At 35.9% G+C, this 13,985-nt stretch overlaps 1 long non-coding RNA gene across 1 annotated transcript in view; it reads right to left on the bottom strand.

Annotated features, from left to right (window-relative positions):
* Nucleotides 1-13,985, bottom strand: part of LOC101019605 — a 187,832-nt gene that overhangs the window by 86,465 nt on the left and 87,382 nt on the right. The window contains exon 5 of the long non-coding RNA XR_002518445.2: nt 2,605-2,771. This is a non-coding gene — a long non-coding RNA (uncharacterized LOC101019605). The remainder of the gene's footprint in view (nt 1-2,604; nt 2,772-13,985) is intronic.

Genomic DNA, 13,985 nt, shown 5'->3' with positions numbered 1-13,985 from the left:
TCATGGAGAGTTAAGAGATGGCTCTAGCCTATCTGTCAGGGTTCGAAAGTGTGAGACCTACCCTCAAAGCTTAATAAATTTCCAGACTGTTTGCCATAGAGTAAATAATATGGCCTTGGTTGATTTTCTACTACAAATTTTGGGTAGTCTGCAGGAAAAGCTTTTCTACAAAATAAAAGGGTAGTTCTGACCCCTTGTGAGAGTGCTGTAGGGACAGTTAGTGCCAGAACGAAGGCAGGGGAGAGCTCTCAGACAAGGAGAACAGAATGCAACAACACCCCACCCCCAGCAGGTAGGATGCTCTGGAGGCAAAAGCAAGTTTTCAGGGTTTGCAATAATTGTTTCACTCACACCATTACTTTGTCCTTGTGACTAAGAAAGCAATTTAAGCTGTTACAGATGGCTTCATGCTTAGCCTGGAGAGAGCATTTTATTCAGAAGACAGTGCCTGCCAGGAACCCTCCAGTCTGCCAGCTTGAGACTAGCAAATAATGAAACTTGATACATCTACAACTTGGAACTCTTGGTTTCAATTCACTGAAAAGCTTCAAGCACATATTTAAGGTTCACTTTTTCACTCGAAGCATGGATCTGCAACATTTCAGTAGCAGACATTCTATTAAGTGATGGCTAGATGTCCTGCCAACTCTAAGTTCAATAGCCTGAGAAAAGTAGTATGAATACTCATGCTCTGTCCGCAGTCGCGGCCTTCTTATAGAGTGGGTAAAATAAACTGTAATTTACGGGAGAATTGAATTGAATGACCCAATAGGGAGCCTCAAAATATCTGAAACACCTTCCAAAAGCTGTACCACTAATAGAAACAAACCAATCCTCTGGGCTATGTTGAAAAAATGTCAATTAATAAATGACATTAATACATGGGTAGTTTTGCTGTCAAATAGAAGAAATTTCAAAGAACAAAGATAACATTATTTTCATGGAATGGCAAAACCATAAATGGATAATAGATTCCAAGTAAATTTCCTGAAATCTGCTAATGCTGCAGAACTGCAGTTTCACGTTTATGAGAGCTCATCACAGCGGCTTTGCTTACTGAGACTGGACTCTGGATCATTAGCCCAATATAACCTATCAACCCCCAAAACAGCATATATGAATAAAAGATGTAAGACATTTTCCAGCTATGTTCAATTAACATATAAGCAGAATAGGCACTTCATCTGGAAAACATGACATGTAGCAAATGTCGAAAAAGAGTCTATTAGACAAGTGCAACAAAAATGTAACTTGAATGTGCTTTAGCAACAATAGTACAGGGAGGAGGGAAAGCAGGAAGGAAGGAAGGAAGGAAGGAACGAAGAAAGGAAGGAAAAAAGGAAGGAAGGAAGGGAGGGAGGGAGGATAAGGAAACAATTTCCTCATTAAACTGAAAGATTTAGGGATATTTTGTTACTGTGTTGCCACTATTCTCAGGAAGACTTTAACCATGATAAAATGTCTGCCAACAGTTGCAGAAACCCTCCTTGAAAATGTGATTGCTTTCTCAAGGGCTCTAATGAAAGTTCCAAAATTGAGACTCATTGGCTTCCACTGGGTCTCATTGCCATCTTTAAGTCACTGTAGCTGGAGGAATGAAATACTTTGATTGCCTGGGCATGGATCATATTTGTTCTTCTGAATGTAGGATTGATTCTATTTAACCACATAAAGCTAGGAGTAAGGAAAATCAGGGAACTGTAACTAGTAAAAGAGAATGGATATCAAGCAGGCTAAAGGAGCTTTTCTAATGAACTGTGAATAGATTTCATACCTCAAGAAGGGGATATAAATAATATTAATACAACATCTTCACATTGGCCTCTTACAGAAAGCTAATGCTCCTGTTCTATTATTTGCACATCTAGCAGCCAAATGAGACTGGCCCCTGCCTTCACCTCACTCATCCTTCTTCCACCAAGAATGGATCATTGTCAAAGACAGAAATTGTTATTTGGCCTCCATCCTAATGGGTGGAAGGTTTGTGATGCAAAGTTAAACCCTAAGTCTGCAGTGGTGGGATCTGCTCCCACTGGTTTGACAGGTGAGAATCTGGGGCCAGTTCCATTTAGTAACTGCCTGAGGAAGTGATATTACATTGGGATTCAGAGCAAAAGCCACATACTGATGAAGAATATGCCTTCACTTTGTTTGCCCTCTGTGCACATATCTCTCAGGCACATTGCAGTTGGGGCAGAGTGGATTGAGAGAAAGATTCAAATATTTGACATCCTGTATTCTGGCCCAAATACCATCTCTTTTCACCCTTTAACATGATTTACAGTTGGCCCAGTTTCTGTAGATGATATATGTGCAGGGAATTTGGAATTAGGAGGAAAGTGCTCCAAAAGAAAGAGTGAGATTCATGCTTTAGAAAAGGCCTCAGATGTTTATATAAAACTGCAAAGGCAGCTGTGCCTGCTGAGTAATATCCCACATGCAGTAAGCAGGATCTGGTGTTAGTGGGGATAGGGATTTATTTCTCCTTCCAGACAGGGTCTCTTGGGAACTCTAAATGGTAAAAGCAGTGAACTTCCATATGGGCTGGGGTAGGCCATAAGTAGTTTTCTGCATATGGGATTTTTTGGCCATGAGCCTCCTCACCTTGCTTTGAACTCTGTATTTCCTTTCCTTTGCCAGCTGAAGCCTGCATCCAGGATCAATGATGGATTTGTGATGGACGAAATTGGGAGATTCTTGCAGCCTGCTTAAAATATCTCTGAGCTATCTTTTCCATCACCAGTCAGTCCATTAACCCTCATCTCCGAACTCTTATAGGGTCAGTCAGGAAGAGACATGTGGAAAGAAAAAAAAATGTGTTAATATGCAAGACTTGACTGCTGAATATCCAAAGGCAAGCCTGTTGCATTCTTTTTTCTGTAAAGGATCCATACAGTGCATTTGATAATCCCTCAACTTGGTGGCAGGTATCACATACACCACAGATGTGGGTCTAGTCACATTGGGTAAAATATTTCATCACTTGAATTATGCTTTTTCTTCATTGATTTAGGTAGATGAATAGAAGCTATTGGAGGAGGAAAAAGAAAAAAAACTGTAATGATTAAGTTAGGCTGCATGCAACAACAAAAATAATAATAGTAGTTGAAACATTCGTATGTACTGCTCACATAACAGACCTCCAGAGGAATGCAGTTAGGTAGCTTTGCTGGCTCTGTATTCATCTAGCACCCAGGTTTCCTCTCCTTTTCTGATATATCATTCTACTACATAACACCTATACGTGAGATTCACGTTATAGTTTAACAGGGCCACTGGAGCTCTAAATGTAAATTCAGCATTTCAAATAACAAGAAAGGGGAAGAATATAAGAATAAAAATGTTGTTAGGCATGGTGGCTCATACCTGTAATCCTAGCACTTTGGGAAGCTGAGGCGGTCGGATCGCCTGAGGTCAGAAATTCAAGACCAGCCTGACCAACATGGTGAAACCTTATATCCACTAAAAAATAAAATAAAATAAAATAATAATGAAATAAAATAAATTAATTAAAAAAAATAAATTAGCCAGGCGTGGTAGCACACACCTGTAATCCCTGGGAGGCTGAGGCATGAGAATGGTTTGAACCCAGGAGGTGGAGCTTGCAGTGAGCCAAAATCACGCCACTGCACTCCAGCCTGGGCAACAGAGCGAGACTCCATCTCAAAAAAAAAAAAAAAAAAAGTAATAAAAATGTCTATCAGCTAAGTCAGTTCTCTTTAAGCATTTTTCCTAAATTTACTAACAACTATTTAATGACACAGTCTCAACTTGCTGCTAGGCAGTTGGAACATGTGTTTTTTAGCTAAATGTAATGTCAATCCAAATAAAACTGGGTACAAACCAATAGCCTCTGCCACAGGAAGCAATCCCACATCCCTTCAAGATCTGGTTTTCTGATTCCCTGATAATTTCTTCCAACAGCAATATCCACATTCTTAGTTCACTACAGGCATAACTATTAAGCCCATTGATTTAAAAGAGAAGACCAAAACCTGGGGAAGCTATTGGTGCCTAGGAAACATTTAAAATATACTCCACTTTTTGCTCATACCAACATTCTTCTTCCCTTTCCTTTCTCCACCAAGAATTTGCCAAAATCAAGAAATAAGTGAGTTTATTGATCTACAGTACCATCACTGGCACTCTCACTTTGACAAATAGAAGGATTAATCCTTTAGACCTGAGGAATTCACACTTTCTCTTTGCTCTTTCCCACAAAGCCAGTCTACTAACCAAACTAGTCTAGGCTGTTGTGCCAATCAACAGTCATTTTGTTTAAGATTCACACTTTGCTTCAAGCCTCTCCCCTGCATTGGTCTATATTGCATGAACATTCCCTAGCTCCATTTTCCTCTGGATTCTTGACAGGAGAAGACAAAGAAAAGCTCGGACAGAAGATTAGGGAAGGAGAAGAAGGGAGAACTGTGGTTGTCCCATCACTTTTGCTTTCTGTTACATCTGTTACAAGTTGCCACTAGATAGCCCCTTCCTCCATTGTTCTAATTTCCATCAGGTAGGCCTTGCAGTGGTTCCAGCTCTCATTGTATGGGCTTGGCTTCTGAGTCAATACCGTCTTCTCCCATTGTCCTTCTCTTTCAAGGGTAGCAGCTTCTTGTGGCTAATCTCTGGGTTGCCTTACTGTCTTGTTTGCTTTGTCTAGTCTGTGTATCCAATTTCCTTCCTTTGTCTAGTCTGTGTAACCAGTTTCCTACCTTAAATTCACTCAGTTCAAACAATCTAAACTGCTTTCCAGTGAGTCCTTGGCAGATAAAATTATGCTGTAATAATCAATGCGCTCTCAAATCTCAGTAGTTTAACACATAAATGCATGTTTTGTACACAGTGCTGATGCAAGGCAGCCCCTGTCCAAGCAGTGGTTTAGGGATCCAGGTGGCTTACACTCTTACCTATGTATTTGGAGCATTTGGCTTTTGAATCACTGCAATAAGGGAAAAGAATGAATGGGTATTTCTAATCTGCTCCATTTTGCTTAATCTAGAAATGATACATGTCAAATTCAACTTCTGTCCATTGGCCAGGAGTAGTCATAAGGCCCAAAATGATTAGAAGAGATGCTCAGAAATGTATCCTTCTTGTATGTATGTGCATGTATATGTATGCACACATATACACACACTGAAATAAAGATGACTTTGGTGATCTCATGTAGCATAAAATAAATAAGGCAAAAAAGGCCCACAGTTTGGGTAACTTGGAATGTGGATCCAAGGCAAGTATGATCAGCTGTATTTGTATCTTTTATCTTTTTTTTTGTCTTTTTTTTTTTTTTTTTTTGAGACAAAGTCTTACTCTGTCACCCAGGCTGCAGTACAGTAGTGCAATCATGGTTCACTGCAGCCTCAACCTCCCAAGCTCAAGTGATCCTCCCATCTCAGCCTCCCGAGTAGCCGGGACTATAGGCAGACACCACCACACCCAACTAAGTTTTGTACTTTTTGTAGAGGCAGGGTTTTGCCATGTTCCCCAGCCTGGTCCTGAACTCCTGATCTCAAGAAATCTGCTTGCGTTGGCTTCCCAACATGCTGAGATTACCGGCGTAAGCCACACTGCACCCAACCTGTGTTTGTGTCATAAGAACACACCTTTACTCTTGGCAGTGGTTAACTACTTCAACTGCTTTTTTTGAGGTCTCTCTTACTCAACATCCAAAGGCTTCCACTGTAGAAATGTTCTAGAATTACATTCCAGTGTGTGATTTCTACTCAAAGATGCATGAATATTATTAACTGGACTTAAATTGCACAAATCAGAATAAAATCTAATAATTAACTGTAGCATAGATAATACCTCAGTAAAATCCTCGAGAGGAATAATTCTAGTTGAGTATGATGGGAATTCTCAGACTAGAATCAAGCCAAAGCATTAGCTTTCTCATACGCATCTATAACATCAGCTGGAATCATTAGTGAAATGAGGATAATAATTAGTATCCATTCATAATGTTGTAATAAGGATTGACTTAATATTGATAAATTGCCTTTTATCAGCACCTACAATTACTTATATAAATGCATGTTAAATCTGAAAGATCCATTTTGTACAAATGATGTATCAGTGATAAGTATTATTCTGTGCTATATTTTTAAATGTTCAGTCAAAGCCACCTAGAAATGAATGGCTACAGAAATGTTCTTTTTAAGTTCACTGTATTGTTAAATTAGGTAACCATGGCAATCCATCACAGTAGGTGTAAACCACATGCTGATTAGTCTTAAAATAAGGATACAGAGAGAAGGCAGGAAAAATCAAGTCCTGAGGAAATTCATTTTTATAGGCTGAGAAAGAAAGACTTCCCTAATTTGCAACCCAATCTTTCATCTACTAGCATAGAAACTTTATTTAACCTCTCTGAGGCTCCATTTATTTTTCAACGGAATCACAGGAATAAACATAGTACTTCTCATAGAATTGTTGTGAATTTAAATTCATTTATTAAATAGAAGAATTAAAGGACTTTATAGAATATCCTAAAAATAGTATTAAATAAGTGTTTGATATATTATTTTGTTATATCATTATTTACTTTTATTGATTGAGCTATGATTTTGAATACTTTTAACTATATTGTTTACTTAAGTGAGCAATTATTTATCTGAATAAGTTTACTAATTAGAATATGAACCAAAGGTCATTTAATATCTTGTCTTGAGAGAGAATCAAAGAAAATCATAAGAACAAAATGCATCTATTTTCTCATTGCAACTGCCCTCCTTCTCTCTATCATCTCTATCCCAGTTTGTTGAAAAGTGAATGTAAAACAGGAGTAATACCTGACTGGAGATATGTCATGATTTTTCTTAGGAAAAAGGAAAGAGATTTGTCTAAGCTTATGATATAATTAAAGCTCTAAGTTGCTAAGAAGCTTAAAACTATTAAAACTTAAAAGAAAATAAATGTTAATAGAAAATAATAATTGTATATATTTGAATGAACTCCAGGCATACCCAAATAAAATGTCCACTCTAGTTCTGCTCCTGCTGTTTATTTTCTTCATCCAAAAGTTCAGAACTTTCTCATAGAACTCTGGGGCATAGAACTCAGTGGTATTTCTACTTATATTTATGGGCTAGCTTTCTGCTATAACTTTTCTTCTGTGTATTCTGTTGATATTTTGGGGTTACAATTTATATATGAATAAATAAGAGCAGCACACCAAATCAACATATCATACTGTGTAACACAAATGGATAAAATGAAGGCAATTAACCATAGTACAATACCAGAATGACACCCATTAAACAAATTTAAAGCTTTTCAAAATAGATAAATTAAAATGTATATATAATTTTTTTAAATACTTGAGCTTGTTCTTCATTTTTTATTTAATTTCTAAAAGGAGCTAATGTATGCAGAAAGCAAGTTCATTTAACACATACTTGGCATCTATTATGTGCCAGGCACTGTCTTAGGTGCTTGGATTAGAGCACGGAATAAGATACACACATTTTCTGTTCTTGGGAATTTTATATTTTAGTGAAGGATATAGACAATGAATAATAGTGAACATGAAAATAAAAGGTGACCAAGATGTTTTTTGAGGAATCTAAAAGATAGTGTAGCTGGTGCATATAAGCAAAGCTTAACACAGTAAGTTTGGCATGTGGGTACACCTCAGATTATATGTAGCCCTAATACTTGGAAAATAATTTTGGATTTTATTCTCAATGGGAAAGCATTTCAAAGTTCTAAGTATGACTCATGGTTTAAAAAATAATAATAATAATAATAATAAACCCTGGGTTTGTGTGTACAGAATAGTTTTAATTAAGAAAGAATAGAGGCAGAGAACAAGTTAGGAAGCTTTTAGAAGTTGTCCAGTTGAGAGATTATGATAATTAGCAACATTCCAGGCTGCAAAAGCTTTTCACATTTGAAGAGCACATACATCAACAAAAGAACAAAGTAAATATGGGATATATTACCAACCCTTTGACGTAGAGACAAACTGACATGCTGAAAGGTTAAAGTCACGATTCAAGTTTTTTGCTTCCAAAAGGAGAGAGTATTTCTTTTTCCATTTTATCCCCCATTACATTTAAGAAAAAAGTGGGCACAGTTGTATGCGGTGGAATCAAAGCATGTTATAGAGATTTAAAGATATTTTATAGGCTTGATGAATTTGAAGTAGTTCACAAATCATAGTATGTTATATGAAAAACATTGTGAGACAAGAGTGAGACTTCCACAACCACTGACACATGGACGTCCATAGGTTTTCAGATTAATGCTACTAAGTGAATGTGGGTCTCTTTTGAGTTCCAAGTGTGTGGTGTCATCCTGACCTCCCTGTTCAGAAGCACTTCCACACTCTCTTCTGTCATCCAATGTAGCTGTGAATTTGCCCTCACATCAATCCATGTTTTATATTTGTTTTGTTTTGTTTTGTTTTTTTGGTGGAAGGGAGTCATATCCTCTCTTTCTAATGCTGCTCCTGATTCAGGGTGGCCTTAGAATAAAAAAAAAAATCTGTATAATTGCTTATTTAAAAATAAGAGGAAGAAAGCATTTCTCTGAAAATTTGAGAATCAAATGAGAGATTTTATATCCAAAGTGAGAATAATTTTTCAAAATTTAGGAAATGTCCTTCAAAGCAGAGAAAGGCTTTCAAAATTTTATAATCAAAGTTCTGATTAGCTTTAAAAAGAAAAAAAAATGCTTTTAAACATATATCAAACTACATGTGGAAACTAAGTATTCATTTTTAAATAGATACAAAGTGTTTGCTTCTGTCTCAAATACTCAAATGTGATGCTTCTCATTATTTATGTCAATGATAGAGCTTATATTTTTAGATTAAGAAAGTAATTATTTTTATATCTCAAAAACTGTAAATAAGATTGTCTGGTTTATTTAAATCCAGAAGTTCATTTTTTGCTGGAACCAAATGTAACTCACTAATTACCTAATTTATATCAAAGTGCATTTATTTAAATAAAACAATAATAATAGCAACAAAATGACCGTTTATGAAAGCCTATTCCTACTTTGTGCCCTGAATAACCTTACTCATATTATACAGCAGCCAATTTAACCTTTACAACAATTCTATTAAGTTTATTTAGCTAGAGTATTTCCATGTTAAGGACAAAGAAATAGAGGGTTAAAAGAATAGGAGCTTAAAAGTAAGTTCTGAAGTTCTCACAATTAATGACTGTCAAAGAGAGATTTGAACCCAGGCATCATCCTTTTCAACACTCATACTTTATTAATTAGGCTATATTGTTTTCTTTAGTAAAAAATATATATATATATATATATATATAAAACTAATTTACTCAAATCTTCCTTATCGTCAGTCATAGATATATGACAGCCATATTCCTGATAAATTACAATAAGAGTAACAAGTTCATATATTTCGTCTAATTGAATAGCATCATTGTGAAGAAAACTTGAAGGTGAGACTGTGGAACTGACCATGATACTGAAACCTATCTGGACTATCATGGTGACCTCTAGTTCTGCATTTTTTACTCCAAATTCTGCCTGCTTAGGATGATTTTCATTTCTTGACTTCACAAAGCAATTCTTTATATCTTTACTGGAATCCATGCAAATAGCAAACTCAAACTTTTTCTTAATTTTAACCAAATTAAGCTAGCAAGCATTTAAAAAAAACCTGCAACACACACACACACAACTACTTGTTGTTTATGTATATAGCAGACACTGTAAGCAGGTCAGGTCAAGAGATTTGCAGAAGAACATGAAGAAGAGAATTGGATAAGAATACCTAACAGACTTTGGTTGTGCCACTTACTGCTTGTGCAATCTTGCTTATACTACTTGTAAAATGATAGCACCACCTCAAATAGCTGTTTTAGGGAGTTAATAACATATATTGAATTATCACAATAACTGGACACAAGGAAAGAGCCCAATAAATATTAGTTATCAAAATAATTGCATTGTAATTAAGAAAGCAAACAAAATCTAATCTCTATTCATAGAAGTCCTTTGGCCTGTCAGCAAAGAGAAAATCATCCTTTCTCTTTTTTCTTTGTACCTACTGTAAATCTACTCTCCTCTTTCACTACTGTATGCTAGAAGGAGCAAAAAGAAACAAAATTGTGTGTAGAGCAATTTCATTTTCTTCAACATCTGATAAATCAAATTCTGAAATTTCTGTTGCTCAGTCTAAGATTTAACTAAGGCTAAGAATAATCTAAATACTTGCAAGGGCCTGATTAAATGTACAGACAGAACACAACGTAGGTCTAGCAGTAGAGGAGGTAGAAAATGATTTCTTTCTTCCACTTTCACAATCTCATTTCCTCTAAGCAAGATTTCTGGATGTTTGAACAAGGTATGTCCACAGAAAGATCTCAAAAGTCAATTATTGCAATTTCTTACTCTATGATTGCACATAAAAAAGACAAATGGGGCTAAATGATCTATTTTTTACTAAATTGACTATTGATTTTACCTAAAAAGCATTATGATGGAACCTATTTCTCCCTACCTAATTGTAGATTTTTAGAGATTGGGCTATTGGATCAAAGCATAATTGAGAACTCAGACCACTTTGAAATTCTGACAAATACATCAACAAAAAGAATATACTAATATGAGCACATATTCATATAGATAAATGAACATATCTCCAGATAAATATATCTATTGGAAATTTACACAGAATACATGCACACACATATTTGGGGATGGGGGTGATGCAAATAACACCTGAAACTCATGAGGGCTCATAAACCCCACATAATATCCTTGATCAAAGAACAATTGAAAAATGAGAATAATCCACCCTTTCATAGGAGATGCTATATAGAAAATAAGTCTGAATCCAGTGTATCAGTTCGTTCCCATATTGCTGTAAAGAACTACCTGAGAATGGGTAATGTATAAAGGAAAGAGGTTTAATTGCCTCACAGTTCTGCAGGCTGTACAAGAAGCATGGCTGGGGAGCCCTCAGGAAACTTATAATCATGACAGAAGACAAAGGAGAAGCTGTCATGTCCTACATGGCTGGAGCAGGAGGAAAAGAGAGTGGGAAGGTGCCCCATACTTTTAAACAACCAGATTTTTTGTGAGAACTCAATCACTACCATGAGAACATCACCAAAAGGGGAAATCTACCCCCTGATCTAATGACCCCCTGATCTAATGATCTAAAGTCCTGATCTAATGACCAGGCCCCACCTCCAACACTGGGGATTACAATTTGACACGAGATTTGGACAGGGACTCGAATCCAAAACATATCTCTCAGTTTTTACATATTTGTATATCAATGGACTCATAAATATTTGAAACATAGAATGAATACTTCTAATCATTAATAAATATTGTTAACAGTGTGTCATAACAGCCACCTAAAAATGAAGCAAAAAGATACAGGGATCCGCTGTAGCTACCAGAGCTCACTAATAATCACTATTCTCAAACTAGGCCCAATATCTAGATGTAAATTTGTACTATAACTGAAACTTCCATCAGTGGTACCACAATATTTTACAATAGCCCAATGTAGCTGAGTTCAGCATACCTGGATTCAAATCCTAGCTCTGTTACTTGATAGCTGTAAACTTAAGCTAAATGATTTAATCCTTCCAAGTTTCATTATTCTAAATTGAGATATCAAGATCATGATATCTATAAGTAATATTATAATGACACATGTAAAAAAAAGAAATACACATAAAATAATTGTACTCTGCTGGGCACATGATAAGTGCTTAATTAATGACTGTCATTTTAAAAAATAAGCTGCTAAATACTTAGGTACTTGTAAAACTATTGCAACATATTATTATGATTACAAAATATAAATATTATTATGTCATATAGGTCATTACAATTACAATTATTTTCTCAACTCCCTTAAGAAAAAAATATTCAATAATGCTTTGTTGAATCATGGAACGCAGCCAGTTGTGAATTTAGGGCAAGGATTGCAGACGCTTAGTCAAAGGAGACAAGAAGAGTTGTCCAGAATAAAAGCTAGACATAGAGAAATACATACAGCATGAAGGTCAGGAAAAGCTTCAGAGCCAGGGAGACTGTGAAGAGATAGATGTCCATAGATACCACAAGGTAGGGTAAGAAGTTTTCAGTGTCCTTTGGGAAACAGAGCTTTGAACACGTTGAAAAAGGAAAGGTAAAGAAAGCAGGAGAATAGATTCAAAGTGATAATAACAAAAAATATCTTGGTTGGTAAACAACCCTTGCTTTAGTGAGAAAGTTTTTATATGCTCCCTGGTAAGGATGCATTTATCTCCATGGATGGCCTGACATGAACATTTAGAATCTACAGTAAGTGGACTGGACTAAGGGGAAAGAAAGAGAGAAAAGAAGTGATGACAAGCCACACCAGCACAGGATCAAACTGTTCTTTCAATAACTAGAAAGCATTCTAGAAGTTTCTCTCTTGCCTTAAAGTTCTTCCTCCAAAATTCTGTATTTTTTTTAAAGATGGAGTCTCATTCTGTTGCCCAGGCTAGAGTGCAGTGGCATGATCTCAGTTCACTGCAACCTCCGCCTCCCAAGTTCAAGTGATCCTCCTGCCTCAGCCCCCACCAGTAGCTGGGATTACAGGCACGCACCACCATGCCCAGCTAATTGTTGTGTTTTGGGGAGAGACCGGGTTTCGCCATGTTGGCCAGGCTCATCTTGAACTCCTGACCTCAGGAGATCCACGTGCCTCAGTCTCCCAAAGTGCTGGGATTATAGGCATGAGCCACTGCACCTGGCCAACTCTGTACCCTTAAAGGCATTTATTTCACTTACCTTCTTACTATACAGTCAATTTAGAATATCAATGCTGAAATAATCATTCCATTTAGAGTTTTAATCAACATTCAGTAAGACCACGACAATACAGAGGAGGATATGTATCCTAAGTATAGCACATGTTATGCCTGATTCAATCAGAATGTATCATACTTAACTACAGCACTTGGTAGAAACATTTGGATAATTTTAATGTACTTGAAAATAAAGCATATAAGAATGGACCAAATTAAAAACTAGTTAATATATGTTAGAATATTATTTTTCTGGGAAAGTAATAATGTATATTATTCAGTTTGACATTTTGCACACATTATTTATTAGTCTTTTCTGACCACTATTTCACTAATTTCTCAGAGAAGTGATTTATCCTATCTCAAATCTACTATAATACAGACCCAGTCTTGAAATGAAGTCATGGAAAGAGCGATCACCTTGAAGTCAGGAGAGCTGCTTTCAAGGTCTAGCTTTACCGTTCGTCAATAAATGACCTCAGAAAATTCACCTAACCTCTATGCTTTTCAGTTTTTCACATATAAAATGAAGGGAAATCAAACTGTTGGTGTTTCAGATTCTTTCCCAGGTTGAAAAAAGAAAGAAAAGAACTTGGTTAACATTTTCAAAATCACTTTATTTCTTATTCATTTAAGTACACTCTAAATGTTTTACTTTTTAACCATATTTTTTTTCTTTCAACGGGGATCTTTGTTTTCTGATATACACTGTTACCTCTCTTTCCAACTGTTTAAGTTTTTTTACTTAAAAAAATATAATATAGTTGGAAACTCTCATCTTATGACTGATGTCACTGAGTCTTGAGATATAAAATAATTCCCAAAGGTGACATGATTAAATCCCACACAATGACAATACATATATGTATATTTATATACTCTTCACTTCAAATATTATAAACACTCACCTCAAGATGTATTATTTTAAATAAAAGATAGTTCAAACACAGATAACGTTACATGTATTTTTATTTAATTTGAAAACATTATATTAAAGGAAGTATTTGGAAAGCTAGCATTTGTTACAATGAGAATTTTTCCCACATGGTAAAGTCAGAAGATTGAGTGCAGGAAATATATTATCAACCAATTAATGTGCATTTTTTTCAGCTCTTACTCATAACCTCCCTAGCTGTCATTTCATATAACCATACCTTACCTGTAAATTAAGCTTTCCTTTTATCAGACTCAGCTGGGGGTTAT

The sequence above is a fragment of the Papio anubis genome, chromosome 15 (genome assembly GCF_008728515.1).
Source record: "Papio anubis isolate 15944 chromosome 15, Panubis1.0, whole genome shotgun sequence".
NCBI classification, from domain to species: domain Eukaryota; kingdom Metazoa; phylum Chordata; class Mammalia; order Primates; family Cercopithecidae; genus Papio; species Papio anubis.
This window is presented reverse-complemented; position numbering and strand designations above follow the sequence as displayed.